Here is an 18631-nt window from a genome sequence, read left to right as displayed (position 1 = left end):
TATTTTCTTTACACTGGCTACCCACAACAGCCATTTTCCTCATAAGTTGTTCCAAAAGTCACTCAGAGGAAGCTGCATCCAAGTTTCCAAGAGTTCCTCCAGGAAGAGGCAGAACCTCCTCAGAGGAGGGAACCATGCTGTTGTCAAAGGCACTTGGGGTCAGACAGCAGTGCCCTGAACTCACTGTGCCAAAATAATGTCTCAAGCTGGTTAATAAAATTTTTAGAGAGATGCCTCTGCCCCAATTAAGGTGCAAAGGTCACCAAATTTAAGTGGATTTTATTGAACAGTAAATGTGAGGTAGAGAGAGAGGGATGGAAAGAAAGAGAAAAGTGGGGAGAGCAAGGGAGTGACAGGGACAGAGATCTCCCCTGGGGTGGGGCAAGTGTGACATTGTCCCCTGTGTGTGTGGCCTTCCCAGGGTGGGGGTTTTACACCTGAGCCAGTTTGGGTAAGGGGGGTGGTGTTCACCGCCAACCCCGAGCAGGGATTGCCTCACTGTTTCAGGTTACAATGTCAGATGTAACCAAAAGTGTTTTCAGTCACCATCTCCATAAACTGTTATCAACAGGTGGGACAGTGTTCTTTATCTCTTCCATGGCTCAGCCCTGATAACGCCCTCCAGGGGCCATCTTCTGTTAATGGGCCATTGAGTGTCACTGCAGGGCTGATAAAATTACATCATCCCATTGTGGGATGCTCCGCCCAGGGGGAGGAACCAAGCATTCCTACCTGGATATAATCTCACCCTTGCAACACCACGACCACCTTGCCTACTGCATTCCCAGAGGACAAGAGCTCCATAACCACCACTGGACCTTCAGAGGAAGACCAGACCCTTCTACAGGATCACCGCTTTGACAGAATCACGTTCATCACTCCAGCCGGACTGCAGCCACCATTTCATCAGACTGCTACCACCACCCTGACCATCGGGGTGTCAGGTTATATCCTGACTCTGTCAGATTAAGCCACTGTTTCTGTATCATTGCCTTGATCTTAATTTTCTTACTCAATTGTCATTCTGGATTAGACTCTCCCCCTGGTTTGCCTTCAAACCAGTACAAAACTGAATGTGCTCATCCCTTGTTGTCCTCCCTAAACAGAATTTCCCATACCCAAACCTTCACAAAATGGAGGAGGAGGCTGTGAGGAAGAGGAAGGCGCCCTGGGACATCCAGGCAGGTGAGGAGGAAGTCAGTGCCCCTTTCCCCCTCTCTCTTGCTCCATCTCCTAGCCCAGCACGGCCCCCGGCTGCAGGACAGCCCTGCTGCCGGTGCCCTCCTGCCGGGGACGCACTGGGGGGATCTCCTTGCCCTTCCCTCTGGCACGGAGGCAAATCCCATCCTCTCCTTGTCCTTCCTCCCCCAGAGCAGGAGCTGAGGATGGAGACCATGGAGGACAAATCCCCACGGCAAAACCTCGTGGAAGAGGCCGATTTGAGCGGATCCACAGTGCAGGAATCCAACGAGGAAAACCCCCGTCAATCGTACAGGAGTAGAGGCTGCAAACCCAGCCCAGGGTGTTCCGAGGAGGAAAGACCCAGCCTGTGCCAGGAAGGTGGGCAGAGCTTCAGCCAGAGCTCAGAGCTGGTGGTCCCTGAGCAGCATCATGATGGGGAAAAGCCCTACAAGTGCTTGGAGTGTGGGAAGAGCTTCAGGCAGAGCAGCACCCTGATCTGCCATCAGATGATCCACACCGGGGAATGGCCCTACAAGTGTGGGGAGTGTGGGAAGGGCTTCAGCTGCAGCTCCAAACTTGTCTTCCACCAACGCAGCCACACTGGGGAGAGGCCCTATGAATGTCCCGAGTGTCAGAAGAGGTTTCAGACCAGCTCTGAACTCCTTGTACATCAGCGGATTCACACGGATGAGAGGCCCTTCCGCTGCCCTGACTGCAGGAAGGGCTTCAAGCACAACTCCAGCCTCATCAACCATCAGCGCATCCACACTGGGGAGAGGTCCTATGAGTGTGGGGAATGTGGGATGAGCTTCAGGCAGAGATTCAGCCTGAACTGCCACCAGAGGATCCACACCAGGGAACGGCCCTATGAGTGTGGGGAATGTGGGAAGAGCTTCAGCCAGAGGTCCCACGTGATCATCCACCGGCGCATCCACAGTGGGGAGAGGCCCTACGAGTGTCCTCAATGTGGGAAGAGCTTCACCCAGAGCTCTCACTTGACCCGACACCAACAGAAGCACCGGTAAGGGAAGCCCTGTGAGTGCCCCGACTGCAGGAAGACCTTCGTGCATTGCTCCAATTCCATCCCTCATAGGAGGACCCATGTTGGGCAGAGCCCTGGTGACCCACATTCCCAGTGATCCCTGCTGAGAAGACACCTGTAAGGTGGTTTCCACATTCTCCTAGTTTCCCATTGGCACCTGGATGAACACAGAGGCAGGAACATCCATAAGGACACTGATCTAAACTAGAAATTCATTGGGAGGAAGTGATTTGTTGACTTTACACCCCCAAAAATATCACCTGCTGTGTCAAGTTATTCTGGTGGCAGATCAAGCAGCGCTGCATGATCTTGGAGGTCGTTTCCATCTAAATAATTTCCTTCTTCACCCAGTCTAAACAACCAAAACTGGAGTGAAAATAAAGAAGTTAAACTAAGATATCTTAACCTGCACCATTTACCAGGATTTGGGGGTCAGTTTGGGATTGGTTGAAGGCCATATTTGGGAGAATTTGGGTGTTCTGAGGTTGTCAAAGCCAGAAGACATAGCCATAATCACAGAGGTGTGATGGCAGAACGTGTCCACCTGAGCCCACCTGTTCTCCAGGAATTCTGGTTGTCCCAGTCCCTGGCCTGCGTCTCCCCATTTGGGAGGTTCACCCAAAGTGCCCAAATTGCTGCTGAAGTGCCCGAGCTGATCCTGGCTGTAAATGTTCCTGTCCACCAACCTCTCCTGGTCAGTGCCATGGGAGGTGGAAGTTTAGGGGCTCCTGAGGGGACTGGGAAGGGCTTCTGTCAATCTTGTGGGCATTTGTGGTGCTGGGAGGAGGCTTGGCAGGGTCTGTGAGGGAGGTTTGGGTCCCTGACAGAGCTTTGTGGCTTGCAGGGAATTTGGGCGGGTCTTGGGGGAGATGGAGAAGAGGTTTGGTGGTTCTTGAGAACATTTATCTTGTAGGGAGTAGCTGGGGAGTCCTGGCTGGGATCTGTGGGGTGGTTTGAGGAGTCTGAGAGTGGCTGTGGGGCTGGGAGGGGGTTTTTGGGTAGTCATGATCCCCCAGAACCCCAAAGCAGCCACCAGACCTCACCTGCCAAGATGCTGCTGGAGGTTGGTGGCTCCATGTTGGGGTTCATCCTCCTGGCTCTGTAGAAGAAGGTGAGGGAGGGGTCCCCGGGGGCTGTGTGTGAGCCCCCCCCCCCCCCATCCTGGTGTCACCCCCTTGTCCCTCCCCACAGGGCTCCTGCCCCAGCTCCTGCTCCCCCAGAGGGAATTTGGGGAGGGGGCAGAGGGGGTGCGCAGCCCCCACCGGGGGATGACCCCGGCCCAGCCCCTTTGTTCAGCACCAAGCTGGGCTCGGGGCTGCAGGAGGAAGAGGCCGGTGGGAAGCAGATCCTGGAGCTGGGACAGTGCTTGGGGTCAGGGCAAGGTCCTGCCCTGCACACCTGGCTCAGGTGTGACCCTGCCCCAGCAAGGGAGCGGCACATTCCCATTCCCTTGGATCAGGCCTGGGAGCAGCATTTGGAGCAGGGACATGGAAATCCTGGAGTGACTGGGAGCACACTGAGGGGGGAATTTATTCCCCCCCTCCCCCCCTTCTCAGGCCGCCCTGCCAGCTGAGAAATGCTCGCTGGGCCTCGGCCTTGGCCAGCAGCCCCTGGGCTCAGCTCCTCTGGAGCTCATCACAAACCCTGTCTGCTCCAGGTACTGCTGCTGCCCAACCAGCTCCTGGCTGCTTTAGGAGCAGCCCTGGGAACTGTTTGTGTTCCCTCAGTGGCACAACATCCCTGTTCTCACCCTGCCAAAGAAAGCTGCTGATGCCAAGTGAGGCCAGGATGAAACATGGCTGGGACTGAAGCCCCTCTCTTGGGGCCCTACAAACAGTGCTCCAAAAGGAGCCCTTGGAGCTCTCCTGGGCCAGCGACTCCCTCTGAGTGGGGCCTCTCCGAGCCGGGAACTCTCCTGTTTGCTGCACTCGGGGGATCCCGAACAACGAGGGAGCCTGGGCCGATCCCCCCACTCCTCCAGGCTCAACCCTTCCCCGCTGGGGAGATGCCAAAGCATCCACAGGGAGCATTTCCCTGCCCTCGGGGGAATTTCTCACAGGTGCCCTGCACTGACTCTCTGTGTCTGTGTGCACACAGGAGTGCCTGTGCTGGGGAAATGTGGCAGAAATGCTGCTCTCTGAGGGGTCTGAGTGCCTTGGGTAGCTGAGCCAGTCAGGCCTTTAAGTAAATCAAATGGTCTAAGTGACACTGTAGTCCCCTTGATTCCACGAGGCCCTGCCATGCTCTAATGGCCCCTTGGTTCCAGTGGGTCCCAAAGTGTCAGAACAGTCTCCATTGTTCCATGAGGCCCCACAAAGTCACTGTGGTCCCCTTGGTGCCACAGGGCCCCACAGTGTAACAATGGACTCTTGGCTCCATGAGGTGCCACGCTGTGTCACAATGGCTCATGGTTCCATGAGGCCGCACAGTTTAACAATGGTCCCTTGGCTCCATGAGGCCTTGTGTGTCACAATGGACTTGGGGTTCCATGAGCTTTCCTACTGCCAAAAACAGTCTCCCTGGTTCCACAGTGTCACCATGGTCCCTTTGTTCCATGAGGTTCCATGGCAGAACTTTGGTTCCATGGCCACCTTGGTTCTGTGTGACCTTGCAGTGTCACAATGGACCTGTGGTTCCACGAGGCCTTGCTGTGTCACAATGGCCCCTTGGTTCCAAGAGGTTTCTCAGGGTCACAATGGTCTCCTTGGATCCGTGGTATCACAAATCACAAAGGCAAATGCATCTTGCCAAGAGCTGAAACACAGCAGACAGGGAAGATGTGAAAAGTGAGTGTGTAAAGGCCTTTTAATTCACAGCTCCCACTGAGAGCTTTGGGGCTCACAGATGGACAGAGATGGTTCTGCTCACCCCTCTGTCCAAAGCGGGGGTAACACACGCTGCTGCAGGTGCTTGGGTTGGTCTCTGCAGGTCCAGGTGGATGCCAAACCTGCTCTTCACAGCCTTCTCCCTTGCCCTGCCCCTCTGCCAAGTGCAGCGGGCCTCAAGGACTGAAAGGAGCACAGAGAGCCAAAGGGGGACACTTGCACCTGCCTCACTGGGAGCTCCCAGGGAAGCACTTTCCTTGAGAAGCAAGCCCCTGTCCTCCAAATGCATTACCCCAAATGTGCAGCTTTTCTGCTCAACACCAACACACCCTTAGGAAAAGCTGGCAAGGCTGAAGGCCTTCATGTCCTTTCAGGACAGGCACTCCAGCTCTAGCGCCTATTCCCCCAAGTGCCTTTCCAGGTGGAGGCTCAGACCTGCAGCCCCAGGCCCTCTACAAACACAAGCTGCTCAGTGCCTCTTCACCTGCCTCAACTCCTGCCTGCGCCCACGGCACCAAGACCAGGCTGTTCCCAGCCAGAGCCCAGAGCCCTGCTCCCGCAGGACGCTCTTGCCAGCACCTTCCAGGCCTCTCTGCTGTGCACACAGCGCTTTTCATGCCCACTCCCAACAGGCTCTGGAAGGCAGAGCACAGCCTGGCTGCCTCTGCCACCAGCACAGCCCAAACACAGGCGGAGGAAGAAGCAGCAGGGGCTGTTTTGTGGCCATGCCCAAGAGAGACTGGAAGGGTGCCCTCCCTCTGCTCTCACTTGCTTGGCTTTCTGACTGGCTCTGAGCCTGGGGCTGCCATTCCTCACTTGTGGGCACCAGAACCACAGCCGGGATCCCAGCACTGCCTGACAGCGCTCCGGGCACTGGCAGGGTCGTGTGTCCCAGTCTCGGGCACCGCGCTGCTGCTTCCTTTGCCCTCAGGCACACCCAAAGCTCCCTGCTAAGCCCGGATGGTCGCTGGTTCTGCCCTTTCCCTGATCCTGTGCAGGGATGGAGCACTGCTGAGCCTTCAGGAAGCTATGCCTGAAAACTTCCAGCATTCCAAGCTCCTTTGCCCTCCGTGGAAGCTTGCCATGGAATCCCTCACAGCTGCCTTCAGAGCATACTCAGCTCGGCTCTTCCAAATTTCAGGGGCTCCAGGCTGCACAGCAAGATCTGCAACTCCACAGGGTTGTGGAACTGCACCTTCAGCACAGGCACCTCTCCAGCCTGATCTGCCCTCGTTCCTCTGTGTTGTGCACAGAACACGGCGTGGAAGAGGACAGCAGCAGGGGCCTGTGTGTCCCAGGGCCCGGGATTTGCGCCGCTTCAGCTCCACAGAGATGCAGGTAAGGGGGAGAAACCAAACTGCTTATTAATGGAAGGGAAAGGGAAGGGATGAGATGGGGGCCAAAAAAAGGGAATGGGCAGTGTTTGAGGGCCGGAGGGAGGAGCTGTCAACAGGGAGGGGGAAGGCAGCAGCTATGGGAGCTTGCAGCAGGCACAGCTGTGGCCAGCATCAGGTGTGCCCGGAGCTCCAGTGACATTGAGTCCTGCTGCTCTCTTCACTGTCTCCTGGTACTCTGCTTGGGAGCCTGGTTCTCTGAATCCAGCAGATGACCTTAGTTCTGCACATCTTTGTCCAAACATTGCCTGAATTTCCAGGTTAGTGGAGGATGGGCTGTCATCTTCGCTCATGGCTTCAAGGGCTGGAAGACAGATAAATTACCACAGTGAGAGACATGGGGCTGTGTGACATCACAGAGATCTGTGTAACATCACGGGGGCTGCGTGACATCACAGGTCCTGAGTGACATGACAGAGAGCTGTGTGACATCACAGGGGCTGTGTGACATCACAGGTCCTATGTGACATCACAGGGGCTTTGTGACATCACAGAGATATCCATGTGACATCACAGAGTGCTGTGTGATGTCACAGGGGCTATGTGACATCACAGGTCCTGTGTGACATCACAGGGGCTGTGTAACATCACAGGGGTTGTGTGACGTCACAGGTCCTGTGTGACATCACAGGGGCTGTGTGACATCACAGAGACGTGCGTGTGACATCACAGAGAGATGTGTGATGTCACAGAGACGTCAGTGTGACATCACAGAGATGTCTGTGTGACATCACGGAGATGTCAGTGTGACATCACAGAGAGCTCTGTGACATCACAAAAAGCTGTGTGACCTCATAGGGTCAGTGTGACATCACAGTGATGTCCAAGTGACATCACAGAGAGCTGTGTGACATCAAAGATGTGTTCATGTGACGTCACAGAGATCTGTGTGACATCACAGATATGTCTGTGTGACATCACAAAAAGCTGTGTGACATAACAGGGTCAGTGTGACATCACAGAGGTGTCCGTGTGACATCACAGAGACCTGTGTGACATCACAGAGGTGTCCGTGTGACATCACAGAGGGCTGTGTGACATCACAGAGATAACAGTGTGACATCACAGAGATAACAGTATGACATCACAGAGATAACAGTGTGACATCACAGAGGGCTGTATGATCTTGCACCTTCTGGAAGATGGAGTATCGCCCACTCTGTATTGCCTGGAGGACATGCAATGTTTGAAGTGCCAGCTCTGACATGGCACTACTGACATCCTCTGTCAGTCATTCAAGGGCTGCAAGAGAGAGGAACAGAGCCACGGTCAGATCCCGACTCTGCGGGGAGCCGAGGGGAGCCCCCCCTGCTAGTGGCATCCCAGCCGGCTCTTGCCATGGCTGGGAGGGATCAGGGACCAAGGAGATCAGCTTGAAGCTGCTGGCCACATATCCCCCACGTGTCCCTGAAATCTCTGTGTGCTCTACCTAGGAGAGCAGAGCTCTCCACAGCCGGGGCAGGGCTTGCAGCTCGCCCTGGCAGCCCCCGCTGTCAGCCCGCTGCCCTCACTCACCCTCACAGATGAGCTGGAGCTCTTCCTTCCTCCCCCTCAGGTACCGCCCAGCCGTCCCTGGGAACACAGAGCCTGTCAGGCCCAGCAGCACAGCTCCCTGCCAGCGGCGCTGCCAGCCCTGTGCCCACACGCCCTCCTGGCCCGGCTCGTGGCTCACCCATGAACCTGACGGCCGCCTCTCGCAGGGGCTCCTGTGGGCTCTGCAGGTAGGGCAGGGCCCGGCGCAGGTGCTCGGCCACGCTGCTGCTGTCCTCTGCCAGCTGCAGAGAGTGGCAGGAGGGAAGGGTTGGCCCCGCAGCCCCGCCGGGCCAGGGCTCCATGGGCACCTGGCTCGGGCCGCAGGAGCCTGGAGCAGAGCCCGCGCGGCCTCGGGCTGCAGCAGCGGGCAGGGGCACAGCTGCCAGCCCGCACACCGAGCACCGCGCTCAGGGGGCTTCTCCAGGCTGGGGCTGCGGCTTCCCGGCCCTCCTTACCAGGCACTCGGTGAACTTCCACAGCTTCTGGTTCTTCACCAGTTTTTCAAGATCCCTCCTCTTCAGGAACTCGGCCGCACAAAGCAGCGTTTCCTGAGAAGCCTGGAGAGCAGCAGAGACGCGGAGATGGCCCCACAGCCCAGGGCACAGGACCCGTCCCTGTGCCAGGGCCTGGAGGAGGCTGCAGCCTGCGAGGTGCCAGGGCAGGAGGCAGCCCAGCCCCTGCCAGGGGAACAGCAGCAGCTGCCGAGTCCTCACCTCTGCCACTCGCTGGTTCTCATCATGGCAGTGGAAGGAGAGTGGCAGCAGGCTCTGGTGCACGTGTGTCTTCAGAGCCTCTTTTTCTTTTTCCTGTGGAAAAGTCATCAATGTTTGGAAGAGCAGTATGGAGAGCGGCTGCACTTGGCTATTGTCCTGTATGAAGGGAAGAAAAAGAGACCTCAGCATTGGCTGCATGGGGCTCAGCTTGGTGCAGGCCTGCAAATCCACAGGGCACAAAGTGTCCGGGCAGCAGCCAGTGGCCGTGGCTGGGGGCAGTGAGCCTTACGTGGTCAAGGAGTGGCAGGAGCGCCTCAGCTGCAGTGTGATGGGGCTGGGTATCAGCATGTCCTTGTCCGAGATGATAAAGTTGAGGAGCATGACTGTCATGCTAACTGTCTCTCCATCCACATCCCACAGGAGCTCCACGAGACTTTCAGTCAGGCTCCACATTTTTTCTCTCTGTGAGGAACACAAGTTTGTGAAATGCCATCCAGCTGCTGCAGGGCCTAGAGGCCAAAGGGCTGTTCCAAAGCACTTGGGCAGCTGAAGAGGGAGGCAGGAGAGCTGGGAGCAGCTGGCCCAGTGCCCAAAGCCCGGCCAAGCCCAAGAGACTGCATTCCTGAGTGCAGCCTCTGCCCCTGCCCCCTTCTCACCATCGAGGGATCGTTGATGAGCTCGAGAAGGGCCCTGAGCGCCAGGTGATGCCTCTCCTTGCACTCGCTCCTCAGGTGCCTTGACAAGATTTGCAGGACTCTGTCAGCATCGCGTTCACTCAATTCCAGGCACTCGAGGACCTGAAAGGCACAGGGCAGTGACAGGGGACCGGCCGGCGGGAGCCCAGAACCGCACAGGGCCGGGCCCAGGCAGCAGCACAGGGCGCGGGCACCGTCCCAGGCACTGCGGCCAAGAGAGGGCAGAGAGCCGGGAGGCAGCTCAGCGAGGCAGCGCTGGCCTTCAGGCTCACCTCCACAAGGAACCCCAGGGCAGCCAAATCCTGGCATGGCGTGTCTTTGCTGAGCAGCCCGAGCAGCTGGAATGCAATCGCGGAACACACGGCTTCAGATGCACGGTGCATTTCTCTGACAGGAGGAAATAGGAGCCAAACCCCTGAGCCAGCGGGGGCAAACCTCTCCCAGGACTGCCTCACAGAGGTCTGGCCTTTCTCCACCACCCTGCAAGGGGCAGCTGAGCTCTCTGGGAGGTTGCTGCTCTTGGGCACGCTCCTCTCCCAGCCTTTTGCAGCCTCCTTGGCTGTCCCTTGGTGACAAGGCCTTCTGGCCCACGGCCACGGGGACTGTGTGGGGCACCTGGGGCACAGGGCACACATGCCAGGGACAGCTGGGGAGCAGGGGGTCTCACCTGGCCAGCACGCCCACAGCACAGTGGTGGGTGTCAGCACAGAGCAGTGTGTCCCAGCCACCCTTGTCTTCCATGGCCACCACCACATCCTCATAGTGCAGTCGGCAGAGCAGGGCCTTCAGGGTCTGCTCTGCAAAGCTGTGTGCAGAGCAAAGCCCAGGTCATGCTGGGAGCACTGGCTCCTGCCCTGGGCACATGGCAGGGATAGAGGACTGGCATGGAGCACCTGCTGGGGTTGGTGTCAAGGCCGTGTTGCTGCTGACATCCCTCCCAGAAGGTATCGACATCGTCTGGCATATCCAGAGTGCTGAAGAGCACTTGGAAGAGCAGATGCACAAAGAGGCAGGGGAAATACACGGTCACCATCTGTGGGACACAGGGCAGCTGGAGGATCTTCCACATCACCACAGTTGCCTGCAAAGGACAGAGCAGCTCGAGACAGCGCTCAGTGCCGAGGTGTCCGTGTGGCAGGGCCCGAGCATGGGAGGGAGAGGCCCAGAGAGACGCAGGGGGAGCACCGGGCCTGGTGGCCCTGCAGCTGTCCCAAGGCCAGATTTCAGCCCAGCGCCTGAGGCAGGGAGACGCTGTGGGGGAGGGAGGATGGAGAGCTGCTGGAGAGGTGGCCTTGGGGCCAGCAAAGGCAGAAACTCACAGCCAGGGCAAGGACAGCCGTGTGGTCCCCATTGGAGGTGCTCGTGCTGTGCTCTGGCCAGATCCCCAGTACATCAAGGAGTTCAAGCATGGCCGGCTCTGCAGTCCTGGGCGAGCACATGATGCTCTTCCACATGGCCAAAGCAGCTCTGTGGGGTCAGAGCTCTGTCTCAGAGGAGTCTGGGACACAGCAGCGTGGCCTGGGTGGCAGCGGGGAGCTGAGCTGCTCTGCCAGCCCTGCCTCTGCCCACTGCCCCTCACTGGCAGCACGCAGGCAGCCCAGCCCTGTGGGGACTGGCCCCTGAGGGGCAGGGGGGAAGCATGGCAGCACGCTGGGGGGCTGGCAGGGGCCAGGGCTGGCAAAGGGAGCAGCCAGAGGGCCCTGGAATTCTCTGTTTGTCAGACACCTGGGACAGGCTGTACAGGGTGAAGGGCTGCTGAGCCTTGTGGACACGTGGGCCCCGTACCTGTCACACACTGGGGCCACACGCAGGAGAGCCATCACCACGTCAGAGGGCTGTGCCTCTGTCAGATCCAGAAGGGGCCTGTATAGATTGTACTCAGGAAACTCATTGGCCACGAGGATGTACCTCACCATGGCGGGCACCTGGAGAAGGCAGGGGAGACTTGGAAAGCTGCCAGAGGAAGGAATGTGCCCAGCTGCCCCAGAGAAGTGCTTCCCTTGCCACCACACTGCCATGGCCTCAAAGGCTTCCAGGGAGCAGCAGGCGTGGCTTGGGAGGCCACGCAATTGCTGGGAGGAGAAAAGCCAGGCCACAGGCTGCCCACTTGCTTTGGGCTGGAAGGACCCTCCTCCACAAGCATATCCAGCAGGGCAGCACTGGTCTTGGTTTGGAAGATGGGAGAGTACGCTCTGACCACAGTGCCCATGACGCTGCTCTCTTCCTCCCGAATCCTCTTCATGACTTTGCAAACCATCTGTAGCAGAAGGGCAAGAAGCCCAGGATGTTGCATGGAGTGCTCCGAGCACAGTGCTGGGCTAAGCAGTGCCAGCAGGCCCAGCCCAGGTGGGGATGGCTGCAGGTACCTGCGCTGTTCTGCGGAAGCGGCCACGGGTGCGTTCCTGCTCTCGTGTGCGCTGCACGGCTGCACCTGGCAAAGAGCGAGCGCAGCCCGAGCTGAGGGGCTGCGGGAGAGGCTGGAGAACACAGCCCAGCCCTGCGCTGCCCAGGCAGGGACAGCCCCGCGCCGCCCCAGGGCATGGAGCACGGCTGTGGGGTGTCTGCCCGGCCCCTATTCCATCCTGTCCATGGGCATGGCCCCAGGGGATGGGATGGGATGGGATGGGATGGGATGGGATGGGATGGGATGGGATGGGATGGGATGGGATGGGATGGGCACGCTCGCAGGTATGTGCTCTACATCACTGCCTGGATTCATGGCTACATGCAGAAGGTGAAAAGGAAAAGATCCGAGTCAGTAAGTGCTGCAGTCATGCCTTGAGGGCACCTGCAAGAGTGAAGTCTGGGCAAGGCTACAGGACAGCAAGTCCTGCACTCTGGTCTTGGGGGCTGCAGCGACAAGGACAGGAGACTCCTGTCAAGGACAGTGCAAAGCAAATGCCACAATCTGCACTCAAGGGCAGCTGCAGAAGAGATGCCTCGGGAAGGCCAGGGGTCACCAACTGTTCTGGTCTGGCCACGAGGTCACCTGCAGGAGTAATACCTCAGGAAAGCTACAGGTCAGGAAGGAACGAGTGGCTGTGCGAGGGCTCCTCAAGCACCACTCTCTCCATCCTGTCTCGTCGCGTGCACAGAGCACTGTGGAGTGGCCTTGTCACTGCCAACACCTATGCCACAGCATGTCACAAAGGGCCCTTGGATACCCTGTCCTGTTCCATTCCACGGTGACCATGCCGCAGTGTGTCACAAAGGGCCCTTGGATACCCTGTCCCGTTCCATTCCACGGTGACCATGCTGCACCGTGTCACAAAGGGCCCTTGGATACCCTGTCCCGTTCCATTCCACGGTGACCATGCTGCACTGTGTCACAAAGGGCCCTTGGATACCCTGTCCCGTTCCATTCCACGGTGACCATGCTGCACCGTGTCACAAAGGGCCCCTGCACATTCTGCCACCTGCCCTGGGGCCACCCCCAGCCCCCCCAGAGTGGCCCAGGTTGGAAGGAATGCCTTGCCCCAGGTGTGTCAGACAGCCCAACAGGATCTTTAGGAATGGCTCAGACCACCAGCAAACGCTGCCCTGCTCTGCGGGCTCAGAGCAGCAGGAGCCCCCGCAGCTGCCGACGCAGCCGTGGCGGGAAGGGCACGGGGCCCCCCACAGAAGCTGCCACGGCCTCCTTGGACACGTCCCACATGGTGGCCATCCTAAGCACGGCCGTGTGACACAGACCAGGAACGTGTGGGCCAGGGCAGGAATGCTGCTCTTACCCTGGGGCCCGGGGAGCGCTGACATCAGCCGCTGAGGCACAGTCCCCGCCGAAGCAGAGCTCCCCCGAGCCCTGGCAGCACCGGTGCCCATCTGCTGCCCCAGAAACCTGTGCCCCGAAAGGGCTTCTCTGCCAGAGGGCAGCCAAAGCTGGTGTGTGTTGCAGCATTTTTCAGAGAAAGAGGACATGAGTTATGAGATTTGAGCTACTCCAGTCTAGGCCTCAGATTTGGGCCTTGTGAGGCCTTCAAGCCTCTGACACAGTTAGAAATTCAGAGCTTGGGGCGCAGATAGAAATAGTATTAAGGTGTGACGGGGACCACTGGGCTGTCTGGGTGTGAATTAGTATACGTTTATAGTGTAAGGCTCAAGCCACTTTAAGGAAAAGGTAAACAATGTTAGCCTATCAATCAGAGTGCCTTTGTTTCTGTAAACGATGTAGAAGCTTATATAAACTACCATCTTATCTCGAATAAACGGAGAACATTTGATTAACCACATTGGTTCAGATCTGCGTTTGTCTTGTCCAGTTTCCCGTTTTCCTGAGATTCCCTGGCTTTTGGTGTGCACTGGGGGCTGTGCTCCGTCCTACAGGGGCTGTTGGTAACAGCACCTGGAGCAACTGGTGGCAACACTTGGTGCGTGTCAGATGTTGTTGCTCCTTCCCGGAATGATTTTTTCATGGAAGGGATTAGCAGCAGCACAGAAACACCAACAGCTACTCAACTTCACAGGACAAAGAGAATCCACTGAAACACTGTCATGTTTCCTTGTGCTTTTGTGTCTTTCTTGCACTCTGAAAGAAAAAGAATTAGCCCAAGCCCTGCTATTCAAATCTCCAGCTGCTGTGTGTCTTCCTGTGGCAACTCACATGCAAACACAACTGGCTGCCTGCTCAGCTTGGCACTGGACGGCCACAAACAGGGAGGGCCCTGGTGAACATCTCTTTGGTCTGGTGCGGCAGGGAGGGCACAGGAGACAAAGACTGCTCCTCCCGTGTTCATGGGGCAACAGAGAGATTTTATTTCCCAAGCCCCCCCTCACACAGGGCTGCCTTAGTGCTCTCTTTCCCCCCCTTTTGTCCCAGCTAGCTCCGTGGGGGGAGGCGAGCGCGGGCAATTTCCGTCTTTTCCGGCGAGCCCTCGCGGGCGTCGGCTGGTGCTACGTGGGTCTGGGAGCAGAGGCGTGTCCCGCAGCAAATAAAAGGAGAGAGACTTTTCTCTCGCAGGCAGAATTCCGGTTTATTGCAGTTTGGCTGGGAAAGCAAAAACCAAAAAGGCTGCGGCGTGCCGCGCTGGAGTTTGTTCGTGCCGCCTTGCCGGTCAGGGGCGGGGCGGCACGCTCCGGAGCAGGCCACGAGCCAGGGGAGGCGGCACGCGGGGCTGCGGTGCCGTGGCCGACTCATGCGGGTGCCGTGGCGGGAGCGGCGGCAGCGGTTGCGGAGCGGAGCAGCCGCAGCAGGGTTGTCCGGAGCGGCGGCGGCGGCGGCGGCGGCAGCAGCAGCATGCGGGGGCCGGCAGAGAGAAAAGCCGCGGCGGGGGAGCGGGGCGGCAGCAGCACGCAGTGGCCGGGCGAGAGAAAAGCCCGGGGCGTCCCGAGCCCGCAGGTTAAGTACCGAACAGGGGAAACCCGGGGCAGCCAATGGGGTAACGCCACGGGCGGTCTGAGGGCAGTGGGGTGCAGGGGTACATCCAATGGGGGATGGACAGGTGGAGGGTCCCAGGGCATCTGCCGACCCCGCCGCGTGACTGACAGATGGCCTGAGATGTAAACACAATGACTCTGCACTTTCCCGGAAAGGCAAACCGCGGGGACAGATGGGAAAACCCGGGGGGTTGCTACGGAGCGTGGGGGGGGGGTACATGGAACGAAATTATACATAATAAAACATATAATAACACAATTCCACATCTCCCTCTTCTGTTTTTCAAAAGAAAAGAATGGAAAATAACTTAAATGGGAGATTTTACAGTCCTGTTCCCCATCGTTGAACCCGATGTCATGGTTTGACGCTGGCACAATGCCAGCGCCCCATGAAAATACAACTTACCAATCAAATGCTGTGAAATGTGATCAAGGACAGAGCAAAGCAGGCCAAACTTAATAACAAAGGAAAAAAACTTTATTACACTACTACTACTACTACTATAAAAGGAAAAGAAAGGAAAGAAAAAAAAACACACAAAATTCGAAATGAAAACCTTCCAAAACATTTCTCCTCCCTCCACCCAACTCCACCAAACCCCAGCGAGACCCATTTGGATCCTTAATCAAGTTTTCACCCTTCAACATAATCAATACTGAGTCTATCGGGGAAGAGAGGAGTCCTCCTTGCAACCACAGACCCCCAGGAAACACAACTGCCACCTTTTGTGTTTCCAATGTCACACGTGGCACCGCCCAGACCGGCCAATGTGACACTCTCCTCTCCATGTCACAGTGCTCTCACCACCGGGCATGGACAGAGACTGCTTATAGGGCCCCTTTAAGGATGCTTTGCCAAGGACCACCAGGAACAACAGTCCAGTATCACAATTCGGGACTAGAGTCCCCCCCATTTTCCCCTGGGGCCGAGGGTCCAAAAGACAGAGATCGCCTTCTCTTCTTCCTGAAGATGGAGGGCATCCTCACACTCTCCTCAGCTCTCTCTCTGTCCACTCCAAAACTGGTAGTTGCTGCAGAAGGTCTCTTGGCCCACCAATGCATCCCCCTAAAATGCAGTCCCTCTTGAAAGAAAGAGTGGTTCAGTCTATGGTAAACAAGCAGAGTCCAGCCAAAGGCCACTCTATCATCTGCCCCCAACCTTCTTCTCTAAACATCTGAGGTTTCAAGCTGTCTCTCTTTTCTTCAAATTCAGGAGGAGTAATATTTCATAAAGCCTTCATTTCTCAGGAAGGGTTAAAAGTCCCAACTCCCAAGGATGGCTCACTGCCCAGGCTCCAGCTCCCACAGCCCGGCTGGGCACCTTGCGGCCCCCCCGCTCTTCTCCTTCCCTGCGGCGAACTGCTGATAAAACCACCGAGTCTCTTTTTTCTCTCTTGGGAGAGAGAGAGACTCTGGGGGGGGAACGGAGACATCCCAGATTTCTCCACCCTTCCATCTGCAGGAGCTGACCCAGTCGGTTCCGATCCTTTACCTCCTGGCCTACCTGTGCAGGCCGCATGGCTCCCCTCCCCCACCCAGCCCGGGCTGGGGGGGGAGGTCCGTATCATGCGATGACCGGAACCAAAGAAGGACGAGTCCTCCTGGGAATTCCGCTTTTAACCCCTCTGTGTTCTCAGAGGCATGTCCACCTTCAATTGGTCACCCCAAGTGTCACTATCTAAACCTGACCCCTGACGGGATGAACCTCTTCCTGCTAAAAAAATTCTCTTCCCGTGTCAAACCATGACATGGGTGTTCTGCTTGGTGCTTTTCTGGCTGTTTACGTCGAGCGGTGTCAGCTCTGATGGGGCGGCGAAGACGGCGTGGCCGATGTGCACGGTGGAATTGATGGCCTTAACATTACTAAAACTTATAATAAGAACAATGAGTGTTCTGAAATGGATTGGATTTGACCTGTGAGGCTTCATCCTTCAAAGCAACCTTAGCCAGTCACTTGCGAGAGTGATGAAGCTTACATCTGGAAAACAACTGGAACATTAATTAGCATTCCAGGGAGGGGAGGTTTAAATCAAAAGGGAAGAGTGAGTCCAGGGAACTGGATGGTGAAAGGGAAGGCTCTGAAAGAGAAGGTGTTAAGTCAAAAAGGAAGGGAGGAGACTTTCTCCGTCTGCGGAGGGCTGCATGCTTCACCTGAGGATCTTTTTTCTTATTAGTCTGGTGTTTGGGGACATATGGCCGGACAAATTTGGAGGGGACCCATCTCAGGCCTGAGGGCGTGGACACGCAAGCGTATCCCCGTCCCCAGGTGACTAACTCATGGGGCCCTTCCAGCTGCCAAGTCTCCGGATTTTTGACGAGCACTGGTGGTTTTTCCGTAACCTTGCTCTGCTCGTGGTTGCCAAAGTGCCTAGTGATTGGTGGGTTGAGGTTTTCAAAAGAACAATTTAGGAAATTCAGTGTAAAGAGGGCACGCGCGAGTCGAACTTGGGGGGACTCAACTTTCATAGTTGGTGTTTGTTGTTTCAGCATACGTTTGAGACTCTGATGAGTCCGCTCCACCACGGCTTGACCTGTCGGGGAATATGCGATGCCAGTTTTGTGTTCTATTCCCCATTGTTGCAGGAAGCTGGCAAATCCCTTGGATGTGTACCCGGGGGCATTATCTGTTTTTATCAATTTTGGGACGCCCAGCATAGCGAAGGCCTGTATCAAATGCTTTTCAATGTCTTTGGCTTTCTCCCCTGCGTGGGCAGAAGCAAAGACTGCCCCAGAGAAAGTGTCTACAGAGACATGGACGTACTTCATCCTCCCAAAGGAATGGATGTGAGTAACATCCATCTGCCATACCTCGCAGGACTTCAGACCCCTAGGGTTAGCCCCTGAGCTCACCGATGGCAGGGGGAGCGACTTACAGGATGGGCAGGTGGCCACAATGGCTCTGGCCTGGTCACGGGTGAGGTGGAATTGCCGGACCAGCCCGGGTGCATTCTGGTGGTAAAGCTGGTGGCTGATCTTAGCTTGCTGGAACTTATCTGGGAGCGGTGCTACCTGAGCCAGGGCGGCAGCGAGAGAATCGGCACGCCGATTGCCCTCTGCCAAAAACCCTGGCAAGTTGGTATGTGACCTGATATGCATCACATAAAAGGGTTGCTCTCGGTGGGAGACTAGCTGAATCAGTTTCGAGAGCAATTTGTGCAGGGCTTCGTTGGACACACCCTGCAGGACAGCATCCTGCGCTCTAGACACTACACCAGCTACATATGCCGAATCGGTTACCAAATTAAAAGGTTCAGAAAATCGCTCAAAGGCTCTGACGACAGAAGCCAACTCAGCTATTTGAGGGGAGCCTTCCACCTCCACAATATCTGCCTCCCACTGCTGCATCTGGGGGTCTTTCCAAGTTATCACAGACTTGTGAGAACTCCTGGACGCGTCTGTAAACACTGTCAAGGCTTTGAGTGGCTTTTTGCTCTGAATTCGTTTGATGGACAATGCGAATTGAATTTCTGATTTGAAAATTTTGTGGGCTGGTCTCAAAACTGAAATTTTGCCTGTGTAGCTGTCTAGAGAGAACTGCAGGGATTCATTTTCCTGTAACAGGTGTTCTAGCATGGCCTTGGTGAATTGGCCTGATTCCAATTTGATGGGAATGTGAATGCATTCAAAGTCACATCCAGCTAACTCTCTGATCCGAGCTCTTGCTTTGTGGATCAGTTCCGCTACTAACTCCTGTGGCCTTGTCATTCTCTTGGACCGATGGTGACTTAGGAAGACCCATTCTATGATGGAGAGTGGGTCCCTTCGGTCTTGGCCCTCGCCCTTTCCTGGGGTGTCTGTCCATTGAAATATCACACCATGGAGGTGCGGCAGCCTGCCCAATATGATGAATTTAAAGGGCAGGTCTGGATCGTACCTG

The 18631-nt window shown here is 56.6% G+C and overlaps 1 long non-coding RNA gene and 1 pseudogene across 1 annotated transcript; one reads left to right on the top strand and one right to left on the bottom strand.

The window, feature by feature from the left end:
- Positions 1–1133: 1133 nt before the first annotated feature.
- Positions 1134–18631, top strand: part of LOC140680996 (uncharacterized) — a 608239-nt pseudogene continuing 590741 nt past the window's right edge.
- Positions 15211–16421, bottom strand: LOC140680939 (uncharacterized). Its single transcript, XR_012052285.1, has 2 exons — positions 16259–16421; positions 15211–15836 (listed from the first exon to the last, which is right to left on the bottom strand). It is a non-coding gene; the product is annotated as an uncharacterized lncRNA (long non-coding RNA).

Source organism: Taeniopygia guttata, chromosome 30 (genome assembly GCF_048771995.1).
Source record: "Taeniopygia guttata chromosome 30, bTaeGut7.mat, whole genome shotgun sequence".
NCBI classification, from domain to species: domain Eukaryota; kingdom Metazoa; phylum Chordata; class Aves; order Passeriformes; family Estrildidae; genus Taeniopygia; species Taeniopygia guttata.
The sequence above is the reverse complement of the archived record's forward strand: the minus strand, read 5'-3'. Positions and strand labels throughout refer to the sequence as shown.